General features: G+C 41.0%; 1 protein-coding gene across 1 annotated transcript in view; it reads right to left on the bottom strand.

Annotated features, from left to right (window-relative positions):
* LOC111872457 (PR domain zinc finger protein 1) overlaps positions 1 to 12,509 on the bottom strand; it is a gene marked incomplete at its 3' end in the record, with an annotated part of 75,226 nt that overhangs the window by 26,180 nt on the left and 36,537 nt on the right.

Below are 12,509 nucleotides of genomic sequence, written 5' to 3'. Positions count from 1 at the left end.
CCTCTATCTTTCCTTCGATAACTTCTTTTAGAAGGGAGTTTCTGCGTAAAACATGACCAATCCAATTAGCCTTCCGTTTTCTTATTTCGTGTAGGATATTCCTCTGCTCACTGACTCTAATTAACACTTCTTAATTCTCACATAATCGGTCCAACTGATCTTCTCCATCCTTCTCCAACACCACATTTCAAAACTTTCCAGATGTATCTGATCTACTGCCCTAAGTGTCCATGTTTCAGCCCCATACAGAGCTATGCTCCAAATGTAGCATTTGTTAATAATATTCAACAGAAATTTTTGTCACTTATGAATTACTCCCGCTGGCAAGAGCAACGCTATTTTCATTTACGATACTTAAGAACGCTGTTCGAGAAATTCGGAATTCCAATCTCGGCCAGAGGCAGTCTATACTCCTAGACGCTTTCGTGGTTATACTCAGTAACTCCAAGAAAATTCCAGGACAGCGCCGCTTCCTTTCACATTCTTCAAATTCATAAATCATGAATTATCTTATCATTCGACACTGCATAATCTCAGCTATTGATAGCGTCCTTTAGCAAACCATGTAAAATAAATAGAAGTTCATAATGATTAAGCAATTTTCTGCAACCAAGCCTCCTTTGCAAAACATCGCGACGTTTAGGCATATGGCCGCTGGGGAGCAGCTAAGTACACTCACGTTCTCAGTCATTATCACAAGATGTTAATCCTTATCGAAATATCAGTCTTCTTACGTTGCGTATCGAGTGGGTCTCCTCACTGCTATCGCATTGAAACTGCCTTCAGGTAGCTCTCAATGAAAATCTTTTCCAGTGATGTAGCCTTGACCACATGCAAGATAATATTTTCAAAATTGAAATTCGTCTGAATGGTGTTTGAAAACATACTTCCTGCATCACAGAAAATACAGGCAGTATGTCTCCATTACAAAGAACAACTTGCTAAGGCTGGTCAAAGAAAATATCGGTTTATTGTTAGAATAATATGAAGACATCCATATACTCTGCGGGAAAAATGCACATTTCTCTGTTTATTGTAAAAGTATTATTATTTTTTTATTGTTATTGGGGTGGGACGAAATCCCTTGTAGTGCGTCCACTTCTGGCCTATTGTACCAGCCCCAGATGATAGGTGAGGGTGATTGTGGAGCAATTGGTGGGATGAAGATTGGCAGGGGAAACCGATGTGCTCGGAGAAAACCTGCCCCATGGCCACTTTGTCCACCACATATGCTACTTGACCAGACCTGAGATCGAACCCGGGCCGCCGCGGTGGGAAGCCAGCGACTAACCGCTTGAGCTATAAATCGTAAATATAATAAGCACTGTTCTGTAAGCTGTTATTTAATAAAATAACAAACATTAACTAACATAAGATCTAAAAATTTGTGACGATGGTACATTGCTACAAGCATTATGTTTTTGGATATTATCCATTGTTTTGTCCATTGAGAAAACTGTCCTGTTTGCTTTTCAAAACAAAACGTTTCGGAGACTTGATTCTGTCCCCGTCCTCAGGTAAAACCTACTCAGTTGGGTCCAATAGATAGAGCTAGTCCCTATCTCCGGACCGTCTTAATATGACGGTAGAGTGACTATCACTACTCCTTTGTGTTCGGGAGGTTTTGAATTGAAAATTCAGCGTTGGGTCCTGTTATCCTGACATCCTGACTGATTGTTTTCACGAAGTATTAAGCCCCTCAGAATAGCAAGGCCCACATTAACACTTATATATATATATATATATGTGTGTGTGTGTGTGTGTGTGTGTGTGCGTGTATTTAGAGAGAGATATACGAGAATGCAGAAAGATGACCTTACAAAAAGAAAAGAAAACAATTTTTCATATTCAGTTGGACTCAAAACTTGTAAATCCTTCAAGTTCTCGAGATCCATTCTTTCCACAATCACAGTACTTTTTAGCCTACTTTCCTTATTTAAAAAAATAAGAGTAGGCTTATGAGCTCACCATGATATCTGTGTGTCTGTGTATCCCCCCTATCAATTTTCGAATAACTAAACCAATCTTTATGAAATTTGGTAAGTATATCATGACACCTGAGTCAATCTCAACGTGGTTCTAAATAAATCCCTTCCATTAGTCTGTGTGTCAATATGTGTATCATCTTTTTGTTGTTAGGCAACGGTTCGGTAAAATTCCTCCTACTGTTGCTAGGTAACGGCTCGATAAAAACGTTACTGTGTGGCAACGAGTACACACGCAACAATAGAAGAATTTTTTGACGCGTCGTTTTCTATGCGTTCCGTGTCTTATCAAAGGACCTTATCCTCTTGTGTCCAGTGATCACAGGATTCGTAAATTTTTNCATATACACGGTGCCAAATCCCAGAAGACTGCTTTCTTCAGGATTCGTAAAAGTGAATTTTTCTTTAAATGATGAGACATCATCACACGCTTCAACCTCAAGGGACATCATCAGGCGCAACTTCACCAGAGACTCTGTTACTGAATGTCAGTAAGCTATACGAAGATAAAGTAAATCAAATGAAGCTTACAGAGCTGAGTTTCGTTACAAATATAGAACTGCATCCTCATAACACAGGTTCAGTGCATACTGTCATACAAACAAACAGTACCTACAAATTACTTTCACTGTTCAAGCCAGTTTAATTACTATTACTATAGCTATTGGTACCACCGCTACTGCACCACCACTATTTTTGCTCTCAATCCATTTTCTAATTTCATCTTTCCGCTTCAGGGAGGTCCCCCCTCCCCTAACTTTGGTGTCCCATTTATGCTACTTTTAAATTAATGCTTTCCAATGGTTTTTACCTTTGTTACATCTGCGCAGCAGCCGGTCACGGTAGCCGAGCAGTCTAAGGCATGCACTGTCTTCGCTCGTACGGAAGCCGGGATCTTGGGTTCGAATCCCACTCAGGGCATGGATGTGTGTGTGTGTGCGTTTTTCTGTGTTTGTGTACAGGTAGAGGCCTTGCGGCGAGCTGATCACCCGCCCAAGGAGTCCTACCGAATGTGTAAGATCTAGAAAAACCGAAGTGAACGGAGAAGTTCATGGAGGTAGGCCTAGGCCCGGAAAAAAGAAATATTTGCGCAGCTAATTCTTTCCTTTTATGCTGTTTCTTCATTTATAATAAAAATATGACGACAGTTCAGTTGTAGAGAGTTTGGCGATGTACGATTTGATCAACATCCTTGAGGTCGAAACATGTATTGGTCTTTGAAACGTATTAGTCAAATTTAAAGTTGTGTCTATGATCGTTTTAAAAAATCAGTTTCATTTATCACATTATTTGCATTCATTAATCATCCAACCAACCGGTCACGGTAGCCGCTCTGTCGAAAGCATGAACTGTCTTCGCTCGCTCGGGCTCTGGAATTGTGGGTTCGAATCCAACTCGAGACATTGATGTCTTTATATGTGTTTGCGTTTATTCTGTATTTGTGTTGCCTTATGTTTAGGTAGCAGCCTTGCGACGGGCTGATCACTCGCCCAAGGAGTTCTACCGTCTGTGAGAAATATTGCGGAACTGAATAAGGGGCCTGGGACCTGAATGGGCTGGAAGAGACATTGAAAAAAAATTCATCCAACCAATCGAAACCACAGGCCTGTAGTGTAGCCACTGCAAGAGTCGCTAAACAGGCAAACCTGGGGAATATGACCGAGCATGGCGACATTCCCGCTCCCACTTTGGAGGTTAGGTTATCCTGTTACTATTTACGTTACTTATGAAACTTATTAAAGTAATTCCGTCTGGAAGATTAGGAAGGATGAAAGGAAGAACTTTTTAAATATTCGTGATATAAGGAACAAGTTTTCGTCGCATCGGTTCGGTTTATTTTAAGAAAGGTTCGGCGAAAGTGAATATTTTAGTTAGTGTGCTTGTTCTTTGAAATTTGACATGACAAAGAGAGACAGAGAAAGAGGAAAATTTTGGGGAAAGGGGGTGGCGTGAGGCACTATATTTTAAAGGGTAGAAGCGGGGAGAGACATTGCATTTTTTAGGGGGGCGCTGAAACCATTTTCCTTCTTCGAACTTTCCCAGACAGTGCTGCTAGTCCTTCGGCATAGTTACGTTTGAGAGAGGGTAAAGCATTATAAAACGAGAAAGTTAATATTTAGTATGCGGGCTTTGTTTTATCTAAATTAAANATGTAGTGTAGAAGAGAACAAGATCAAAGACATATAATATATATTGTTTGCACTTGGGACGGAGTTTGTATCATTTGTAAAGTAATTCCGTCTGGAAGATTAAGAAGATGAAAGGAAGAACTTTTTAAAAATTCGTGATATAAGGAACCAATTTTCGTCGCATCGGTTCGGTTTATTTTAAGAAAGTTCGGCGGAAAGTGGCTATCTTAGTTAGTGTGCTTGTTCTTTGAAACTTGACTTGAAAAAGAGAGACAGAGGAAGAGGAAAATTTTGGGGAAAGGGGGTGGCGTGAGGCACTATATTTTAAAGGGTAGAAGCGGGGAGAGACATTGCATTTTTTAGGGGGGCGCTGAAACCATTTTCCTTCTTCGAACTTTCCCAGACAGTGCTGCTAGTCCTTCGGCATAGTTACGTTTGAGAGAGGGTAAAGCATTATAAAACGAGAAAGTTAATATTTAGTATGCGGGCTTTGTTTTATCTAAATTAAATCGTCACGTGATAGAGTGCGACTATAGACGAAGCTTGGATTGGAGATAGGATTTATTGAACTCTTAAAGACCTCGTGACTACACTCTACAGTTCACTGTTCCACCAGACTAGTGTTCTCCGCCAGGCAGCGTCTAACGGCATCTGTCCTCTCTGGCTGGCATCTTTCAGCTGCAGATCCCGAGCTCAACCAACTGGCTTCCAACTGCCGAACTAACTTAAAGTCAAAGTCACATTGTGACTGACGGCTAGTCAGTCAGTAAGTCTTGATGTCGAGCCATTTATTACGGTTCAACAGTTACGGTCTTGTTTTTGTTGGGCGTCCTCGCTGACGAGAGGACGGGTGTGTCTTTTGTTTAGGCTGCTGGCTCTTGCCAGAGCAGTCTTTCTTGGCTCCGGGTAATTTGGGACTCGCGACCCTATTTTACTGTCTCAGATTTGAGACTTCCGTTTTCGTCGCTTTCTACGACTCACAGGGTCATGGTGGAAATATTCGACCCCCCTCCACAATCGTTTCTTTATGTAGCCTCGGAACGGATCGCATAGAAAACACCTCTCCCAGCAGTTGTTATACTGTTGCATCACGTAGCTATAGCACGGACTGTATAGAGGACACTGTTTTCCAGTCATTCTATTGTTGATTGTTACGAATCTGTTGCCTATTAACTGGCGTGTTTCATAGCAATTCCCTAGCAACGGCTGTCTATGCTGGTTTGACAGTTCTTGTCGTGAGGAAATATGCCACAGTACTTAAGAATTCAGTTCGTACCGCGCAGAAAGCATATTGCGAAATTGCGAAAGCCAGTCGGTTAATATCATTAAGTAAATAATAACTGCTTACTTTGAAAATAGGATGAAACCTATAGAAACATTTTGTGAGAAACATGCAGAATATTCTAACGTTAAAACAGATATGGTATATTTAGTTACCACCTTGCATGAAAGGATTAACAACGTTTCCTAAAAAAGGAAAGGAATAAATTTACTTTCGCAAACAGCTTCTGAGGGACATATACTCGTATGTATGTGCGTTCCTATCAACCGAGTAAACAAATCTCTCTTCAGTTGTTAACGTAATGGAATGTACAGCAGAACATCAATTTCCCACCTAATGGAGAAATCTAGAATGCGTTGCGTTTATTTGAACGTTTCCATATGCCTCCATGGTTGGCGCTTATGTACATGATCGTGTACTGAGCAAATTGTCTGAGAGGAGAAACACCTCAATCTCGTATTCTCGTATTTCGGTTGGAACACTGACCATCCGGACTAAATATTCTCGTGAGTTTCCTCAGTTCCTCCACTCAGTGCGGAGATAGTACCTTAAAAGTAGGTTAGGAGGGCTTCCTTCCATATCATACTCCAATACGTGTACACTAGTCACTGTCATCCAGTCACCCGACTGTGTGTGTGGTCTGAGTTAATGGCGCCGTTGTTACATAAATCATAATTAACAAGAAGTTCAGGGAAATCACCTACTTCCTTTCACTAAAATCTGAGTATCTGATGAGACAAGCAGAAAAAATATCGTTAGTATGTGTCACTCACTCATTCACCTCTGTCTTTAATGCAAACTTAAAATTGTTCATAAAAACAAACAAAAAACTCCGTGGTTTTAGTCCTCAAGCGAACTATACCGATCGAGCAACCGCCGCTTGTCGTCGAAGTTAGTGCCAACTTTAGCGAATAGAGGGTGTCGCATGGTCAGAGCAATGGATCCCCACGGCCGTCAATCGCGGTTTTCTAGACCGGAGCCGCTGTTTCCTTGAAAAAGTTCCTCAGTTATCCTCACGAGGCTGAGCGGACCCCGTTCCAGACCAACTACTTCTCAGAAAATCTGGTAGCTCCGGGAATCGAACACGGACCTCTGGATCTGTAACCAGGAACTCTGACCACTAGACCACAGATGATGTCAAAATTGTTCATAGTCTCTCTTTAATTTAAAATAAGATTAAAATCACATCAATTGCTACATGTTTCGGCCTTATTTAGCCATCTTCAGGAAATTGTTCACAACCGTCACACTGAACTAGATATTAATTCAATATATTTCCATGCNTGCGGCCACTTCTGGCCTATTGTACCAGCCCCAGATGATAGGTGAGGGTGATTGTGGAGCAATTGGTGGAATGAAGATTGGCAGGGGAAACCGAAGTACTCGGAGAAAACCTGCCCCAGCGCCACTTTGTCCACTACAAATCCCACTTGACCAGACCCGGGATCGAACCCGGGCCGCCGCGATGGGAAGTCAGCGACTAACCGCTTGAGCTATGGCGCGGCCAAATATAATATTTAGTATGTACAATAATGAAGTCGATGAAACAATAATATAAACAGAAATTTTGTGAGGATACAGTGCTGGATATACTAGTTGGAGGGGTTCATAAAGTACGCTGTTGAGATTGTCTCATATGACGTGAAATGCTTATCAAATTTCGTGAAGATGGCTAGAAGCGTTCAGAAGTAGTTGGGGGGGGCGTATGGATACAGACACACAAAGAGAGAACAAGGTGATCTTATAAGCCTCCTTCTATTTTTCTAAACAAGGAAGGTAAGCTAAAATGGCATGAACATACTGTCACATATTCATGGCTGTGTGACTAATAACGGGGTTTGGACTGCATGATTGGATTTATTGACCACTCTTTTACAATCACTCGTAATCACAATAAATTACAATAACTCACAATAAATGACTGCCTAGACTCGCTCCATTCCGACTGAACTACGCCTAACTTCATGATCTGAAAGGCCTCTTATGTAACGCAGCAGTATCCAAGGAAATTTTTGTTGATCACTCATATCCACGGAAACGTGTTCCGTAACGACTTGGTTTCCAAGAATCAATCTCTACGGAAACGTGTTTGTCAAGCTATTTCCTAGCACTGGGTCTACATGTCTNCCGAAACATGTAAGGGTGTTAAGTTTTTACGTAGTAAAAAACTTACAGATCACATTGGACGGAGTGATTTATAATTTGTAATTGGTCTCTGATATTAAGGAAAGAACAGAGACTGCGGGTATTTGAGAACAGGACGCTTAGGAGAATATTAGGACTGATGAGTGACGAAATGGTTGGGGGTTGGTGAAAATTGCATAAGGAGGAGCTTCATAACTTGTACACTTCGCCAAATATATTAAGAATGATGATGAAGCCAAGGAGGATGATATGAGCAATATATATAGCATACATGGTATGGAAGAGGAAGACGTAGGTGCGTGGATAATATTAAAATGGATCTTAGACTGGACTGTGTCGTATGGACTTAATCAATCTGGCCCAGGATAGGGACCAGTGGAGGGCTCTTGTGAACACGGAAATGAACATTCAGGTTCCGTAAAATATTGGAAAATTCTTGAGTAGTTGAGCGAATGGCAGCTTCCCAAGAAGGGCTAAGCTCCACGAAGTTAGTTATCACAGCCGTGCATTAAACGCAGGACACATGCACCAACAATGACGACAGTGTCCCACTTAATATTTATCACGTCATGGGTCTGGTTGGTTGTTTTAGTTCAGGTGCTCAACTCTAGATAAACGTTAAAATGTCTTTTACAGATTCCTATATCTTGGATTTCGGATAACGCATAAGATGTATCACTATTTGCCTTCACAAGCGAATGACAGCCATTAAATCAGGGTGTTATCATAAATCAAGGAATATTCAGTTCCACGTACGAAGAACACAGGACCTTTCTCAGGGACAGTCTAGGAAAGCCGAACATCATTCATTGGACGTGGAAACAGGGCTTAGTACCTTTCGTGTGTTTATCCGTCCTACCGATAGAACAAATTGCTACATCTTTATGCAGCTTGGTACAAATTTGCCTTTGAAAGCCAAGCCATCTTTGTATTTATTATCTATAAGGTTCGGCCACACAGAGCGCTACGCTATGTTCGCTATGTACGCTGTGTACACTCTGCGACGCAGCTAACATAGGGAACATAGCGTACGTAGCGTACGGAAGTCTGTGTGGCCAGTCATATTGGCAATAAAGGGAGATAGTTTTCTGTTCGTATAGCGAACATAGCGTACGTAGCGTGCGTCGCGTACGTAGCGTTCTGTGTGGCCGTACCTATACGAACGACATTTGCTCTGAAGAGACTGGAAACAATAAAACCTTGAATTCTGAGTGGTGACAAGACTCAAACATACGAATTTTATTGGAAAGGAACACCAGCGTTCACAAGGGCCGCCCTTTTTACATAACACGAACCAGAGTAATAGGGCCCACAACTTCACGCTCCTATAAGCCTCTTCTCATAGGACATCACCATGCTACGCGTGTGTTTGTCTCTCCCCTTTCAGCCTTAGAAACTAAGGACCTTCTCCACGAAACTTATTATGAAGGCTTTGCGCCTGAGAGGTATAACAACGCCACACACATTAACTTCTCACAATTAGTACTAGTCGGATGGCGGACTAATAGACTTGTGAGGTTAAAGCGACAGTAATGATCCTTAACTTAGCGCCCTGAAGTGGTATCTTCGACAAATACGTAGTTTTTAAAGACAATTTTTATGTAAAAATTAAAATATGAAAATAACTACCGTTTGAAATTTTTCAACATAAATTGTTTTTATGGTGAAAAGNGACCTAGTCAACTATCCAATGGGTACCAGATATTATTTCCCCGGAGATAAAACGGCCGGAGGGTGTAGCTGAGAATTCATCTCCAACTGAACTAACAGAATTTCTAGGGCCGCGCCATAGCTCAAGCGGTTAGTCTCTGGCTTCACACTGCGGCGGCCCGGGTTCGAGCACGGGTCTGGTCAGTTGGGATTTGTGGTGGAAAAAGTGGCACTCGGGCAGGTTTTCTTCAAGTACTTCGGTTTCCCCTGCCAATATTCATTACACCAAATTCTCCATCATCATAATCACCCGGGGCAGATACAATAGGCCGATCAGTGGCCGCCGTGCCGAATGGACACAGCTGGACTCCACCCCCCCACTATGCTAATTTAAAAAAAAGTAATTACAAATATGGCCATGGTGCGAAACTTTCATATTATATCCATGAAAGTAACAATTTTAACAGTAATATATGAATAGGACTACAGATCGACGCCATGGGACAGTAGATTGAGTTTAGATTGAAACTTCTTTTTTTCAGATCAGTTTTACGCTTATCATCCCATCTATCTGCACTCTTCAAGGTGGTTCCAGTAATTCATTTAATTCAAATCTTGAGGTCAATTACTTATTTCGCTTTCGTCAGTACGATCAGCATAACGTTAAAGCTTTTCAATTTAGATTAGGACTTTCAATGATTAGGCCTATCTAATCGAAATAAAAGGAAGGTTAAACCTATAAATATTTTAAGTAAAAAGGTTAGCTGCCCACTAAAAATCTAAACAAACGAAAGAAGTCCATGCCATCGTCTATATCCTAAATAAAACATGACATGAACAAATTAGGATATTGCGTGTGGAAAGAAAAAAGAATATATATTTTTTTGTTATAACAGTAAGTACCAGATCTTTGGTTTAACATTCTGTAGATAAAACTTTTAGATAAAAGTTATATATCTAAAGTGAGTTTCGTCAAGTAATCCAGACACATCATTAACACATTACAGCAGGAAATTTGCTGATTATGTTACTGGTATATCGTGCGGACAGCAAAGGTCGATACTATAAAATCCTGACAGTCTTACATGTAATGAAACGATTTTAAGATATATAGTCAAGAATTCAAGTTGTTTACATATAATCTGATTTATCTTATCGTGTGAACAAGAGGGCTTATGTTTTAACACGTACGGACATTGCGATTTAAAATAAAAAGTAAAACATACCAAATTAGCAGACCCAATCACTTAGGAATGCTAAGAATATAACTCGGTGTCAGATGCATTTATATTCACTTCTGTAGAACAGAACTGGTACATTTTCACCTCTTGTCTCTAATTTGACGGATTTAATTTCTAAATTAGCAACTTGATGTGTATGGGTATGAAACTTAATCCATCACCGTAAGGGAGAACATTAAACTCCGTGGCCTGTATTCCGCAAGCGAACTATACCGACCGAACGACCGCCGCATGTCGACGAAGATAGCGCCAACTGTTGCTAATAGAGGGTATCACGTGGTCAGCACATAGGGCAATGTTATTTGAGAACAGTTTCTGAAGAGAATAGGCTGCTTAAATCTAAGACTGGGGAAGTACGGATAGGTCTGAGGAAAAATATACTTCCCAGAGCTTTGTGATTTGTATACTTCACCAACTATTAGGCGCATTAGAGTGATCAAGCTAAGGAGGCTGAGATAGGCGGGGTATGTAACATACGTGTATTTAAGAGAGAAATGCACATATAATTCTTATTGGGAAACCAGGGGAGAAAAAGCAATATGTGAGGCCTAGGCATAGATGGAAGGATAATATTAAAAGAAGTGGAATTGTGTGAGGGTATTTACTGGATTCGTGGACCTCGGAATAGAACCCAATGACGAGCTTGAGTGACAACCGTAATGAAACACTGATATATTGGGTTTCTGGACTTTATCCATCGTCCTGGTTTTTAAGATAACAAATAAAAACACGTCGTTTCGGAAACTGGATCTGTTTCCGTCCTCAGGTGAAGGAAAACACCTATTCAGAATAGGTGTTTTCCTATCTGTTTCCGTCCTCAGGTGAAGGAAAACACCTATTCAGATGGGTCCCTTAGAAAGAGCTAGCCTCAATCACTGGTCCAGAATCATCATACATCATACATAGAGCCAGACATTCTTCTTATAGTTACTATAGGATTCTGACGATGGTGTATAACACACTGATATGTTGGGTTTTTGGACTTTATCCATCGTCCTGGTTTTTAAGATAACAAATAAAAACACGACGTTTCGGAAACTGGATCTGTTTCCGTCCTCAGGTGAAGGAAAACACCTATTCAGTTGGGTCCGTTAGAAAGAGCTAGCCTCAATCCCTTTTCCTTCACCTGAGGACGGAAACAGATCCAGTTTCCGAAACGTCGTGTTTTTATTTGTTATCTTAAAAACCAGGACGATGGATAAAATCCAGAAACCCAATATATCAGTGTGTTATACACCATCGTCAGAATCCTATAGTAACTAACCGTAATTAAACTTCGGGTTCTATAAAAGACAGTTAAATTTTTGATTGGCTAAGCGACTGTCATCTTCTTAATAGGTATCCTATTCCTTAGTGTTACAATAGCTCAATATATATTTGTCGCGTGACCTACCCAACACGTGGCAGTATTCTTAAAAATAAATAGTTGCCTTAGCATGTAACACGTCTGATAAACTCCGCGGTTTTTAGTCCGCAAGCGAACTCTACTGACCGAGCGACCGCCGCTTGTCGGCGAAGTTAGTGCCAACTTTAGCTGCTAGGGGGTGTAGCGTGGTCATCGCAACGAATCCCCACGGCCGTTAATCTCGGGTTTCTAGACCGGAGACTTTATTTCCTTTAAATATTTCCTCAACTATCCTCACGAGGCTGGATGGACCCCGTTCCAGAACCAGAAAATCTGGTAGCTCCGGGAATCGAACCCGGACCTCTGGATCTGTAGCCAGGAACTCTGACCACCAGACCACAGAGGCGGTCAACACGCCCGGTATATACATAAAAATGGAAGGACGTGGCAGACTCTTTCGCTCTCTGTCCTTTAAATAGTTACCCTTTACGCCTCATCTTACTGTATAGATTGACATTACGTGAGGCCGTACATTTTTGTACACTGGATGCTTTATCATTGCACAGACCATGAAATAACGCATTTAGATGAAACTGAAATTAAGTTCGTTATGTGGTTTTCGTTGCCGACTGTGTGATTTGTCGAAAGGCAGCAGAACTTTTATATATATATATATATATTAGCAATCAGAATTAAATACATTCTTTAAGCTAATTTGCTAATTTAAACACC

The sequence above is a fragment of the Cryptotermes secundus genome, unplaced genomic scaffold, assembly GCF_002891405.2.
Source record: "Cryptotermes secundus unplaced genomic scaffold, Csec_1.0 scaffold962, whole genome shotgun sequence".
Lineage (NCBI taxonomy): Eukaryota > Metazoa > Arthropoda > Insecta > Blattodea > Kalotermitidae > Cryptotermes > Cryptotermes secundus.
This window is presented reverse-complemented; position numbering and strand designations above follow the sequence as displayed.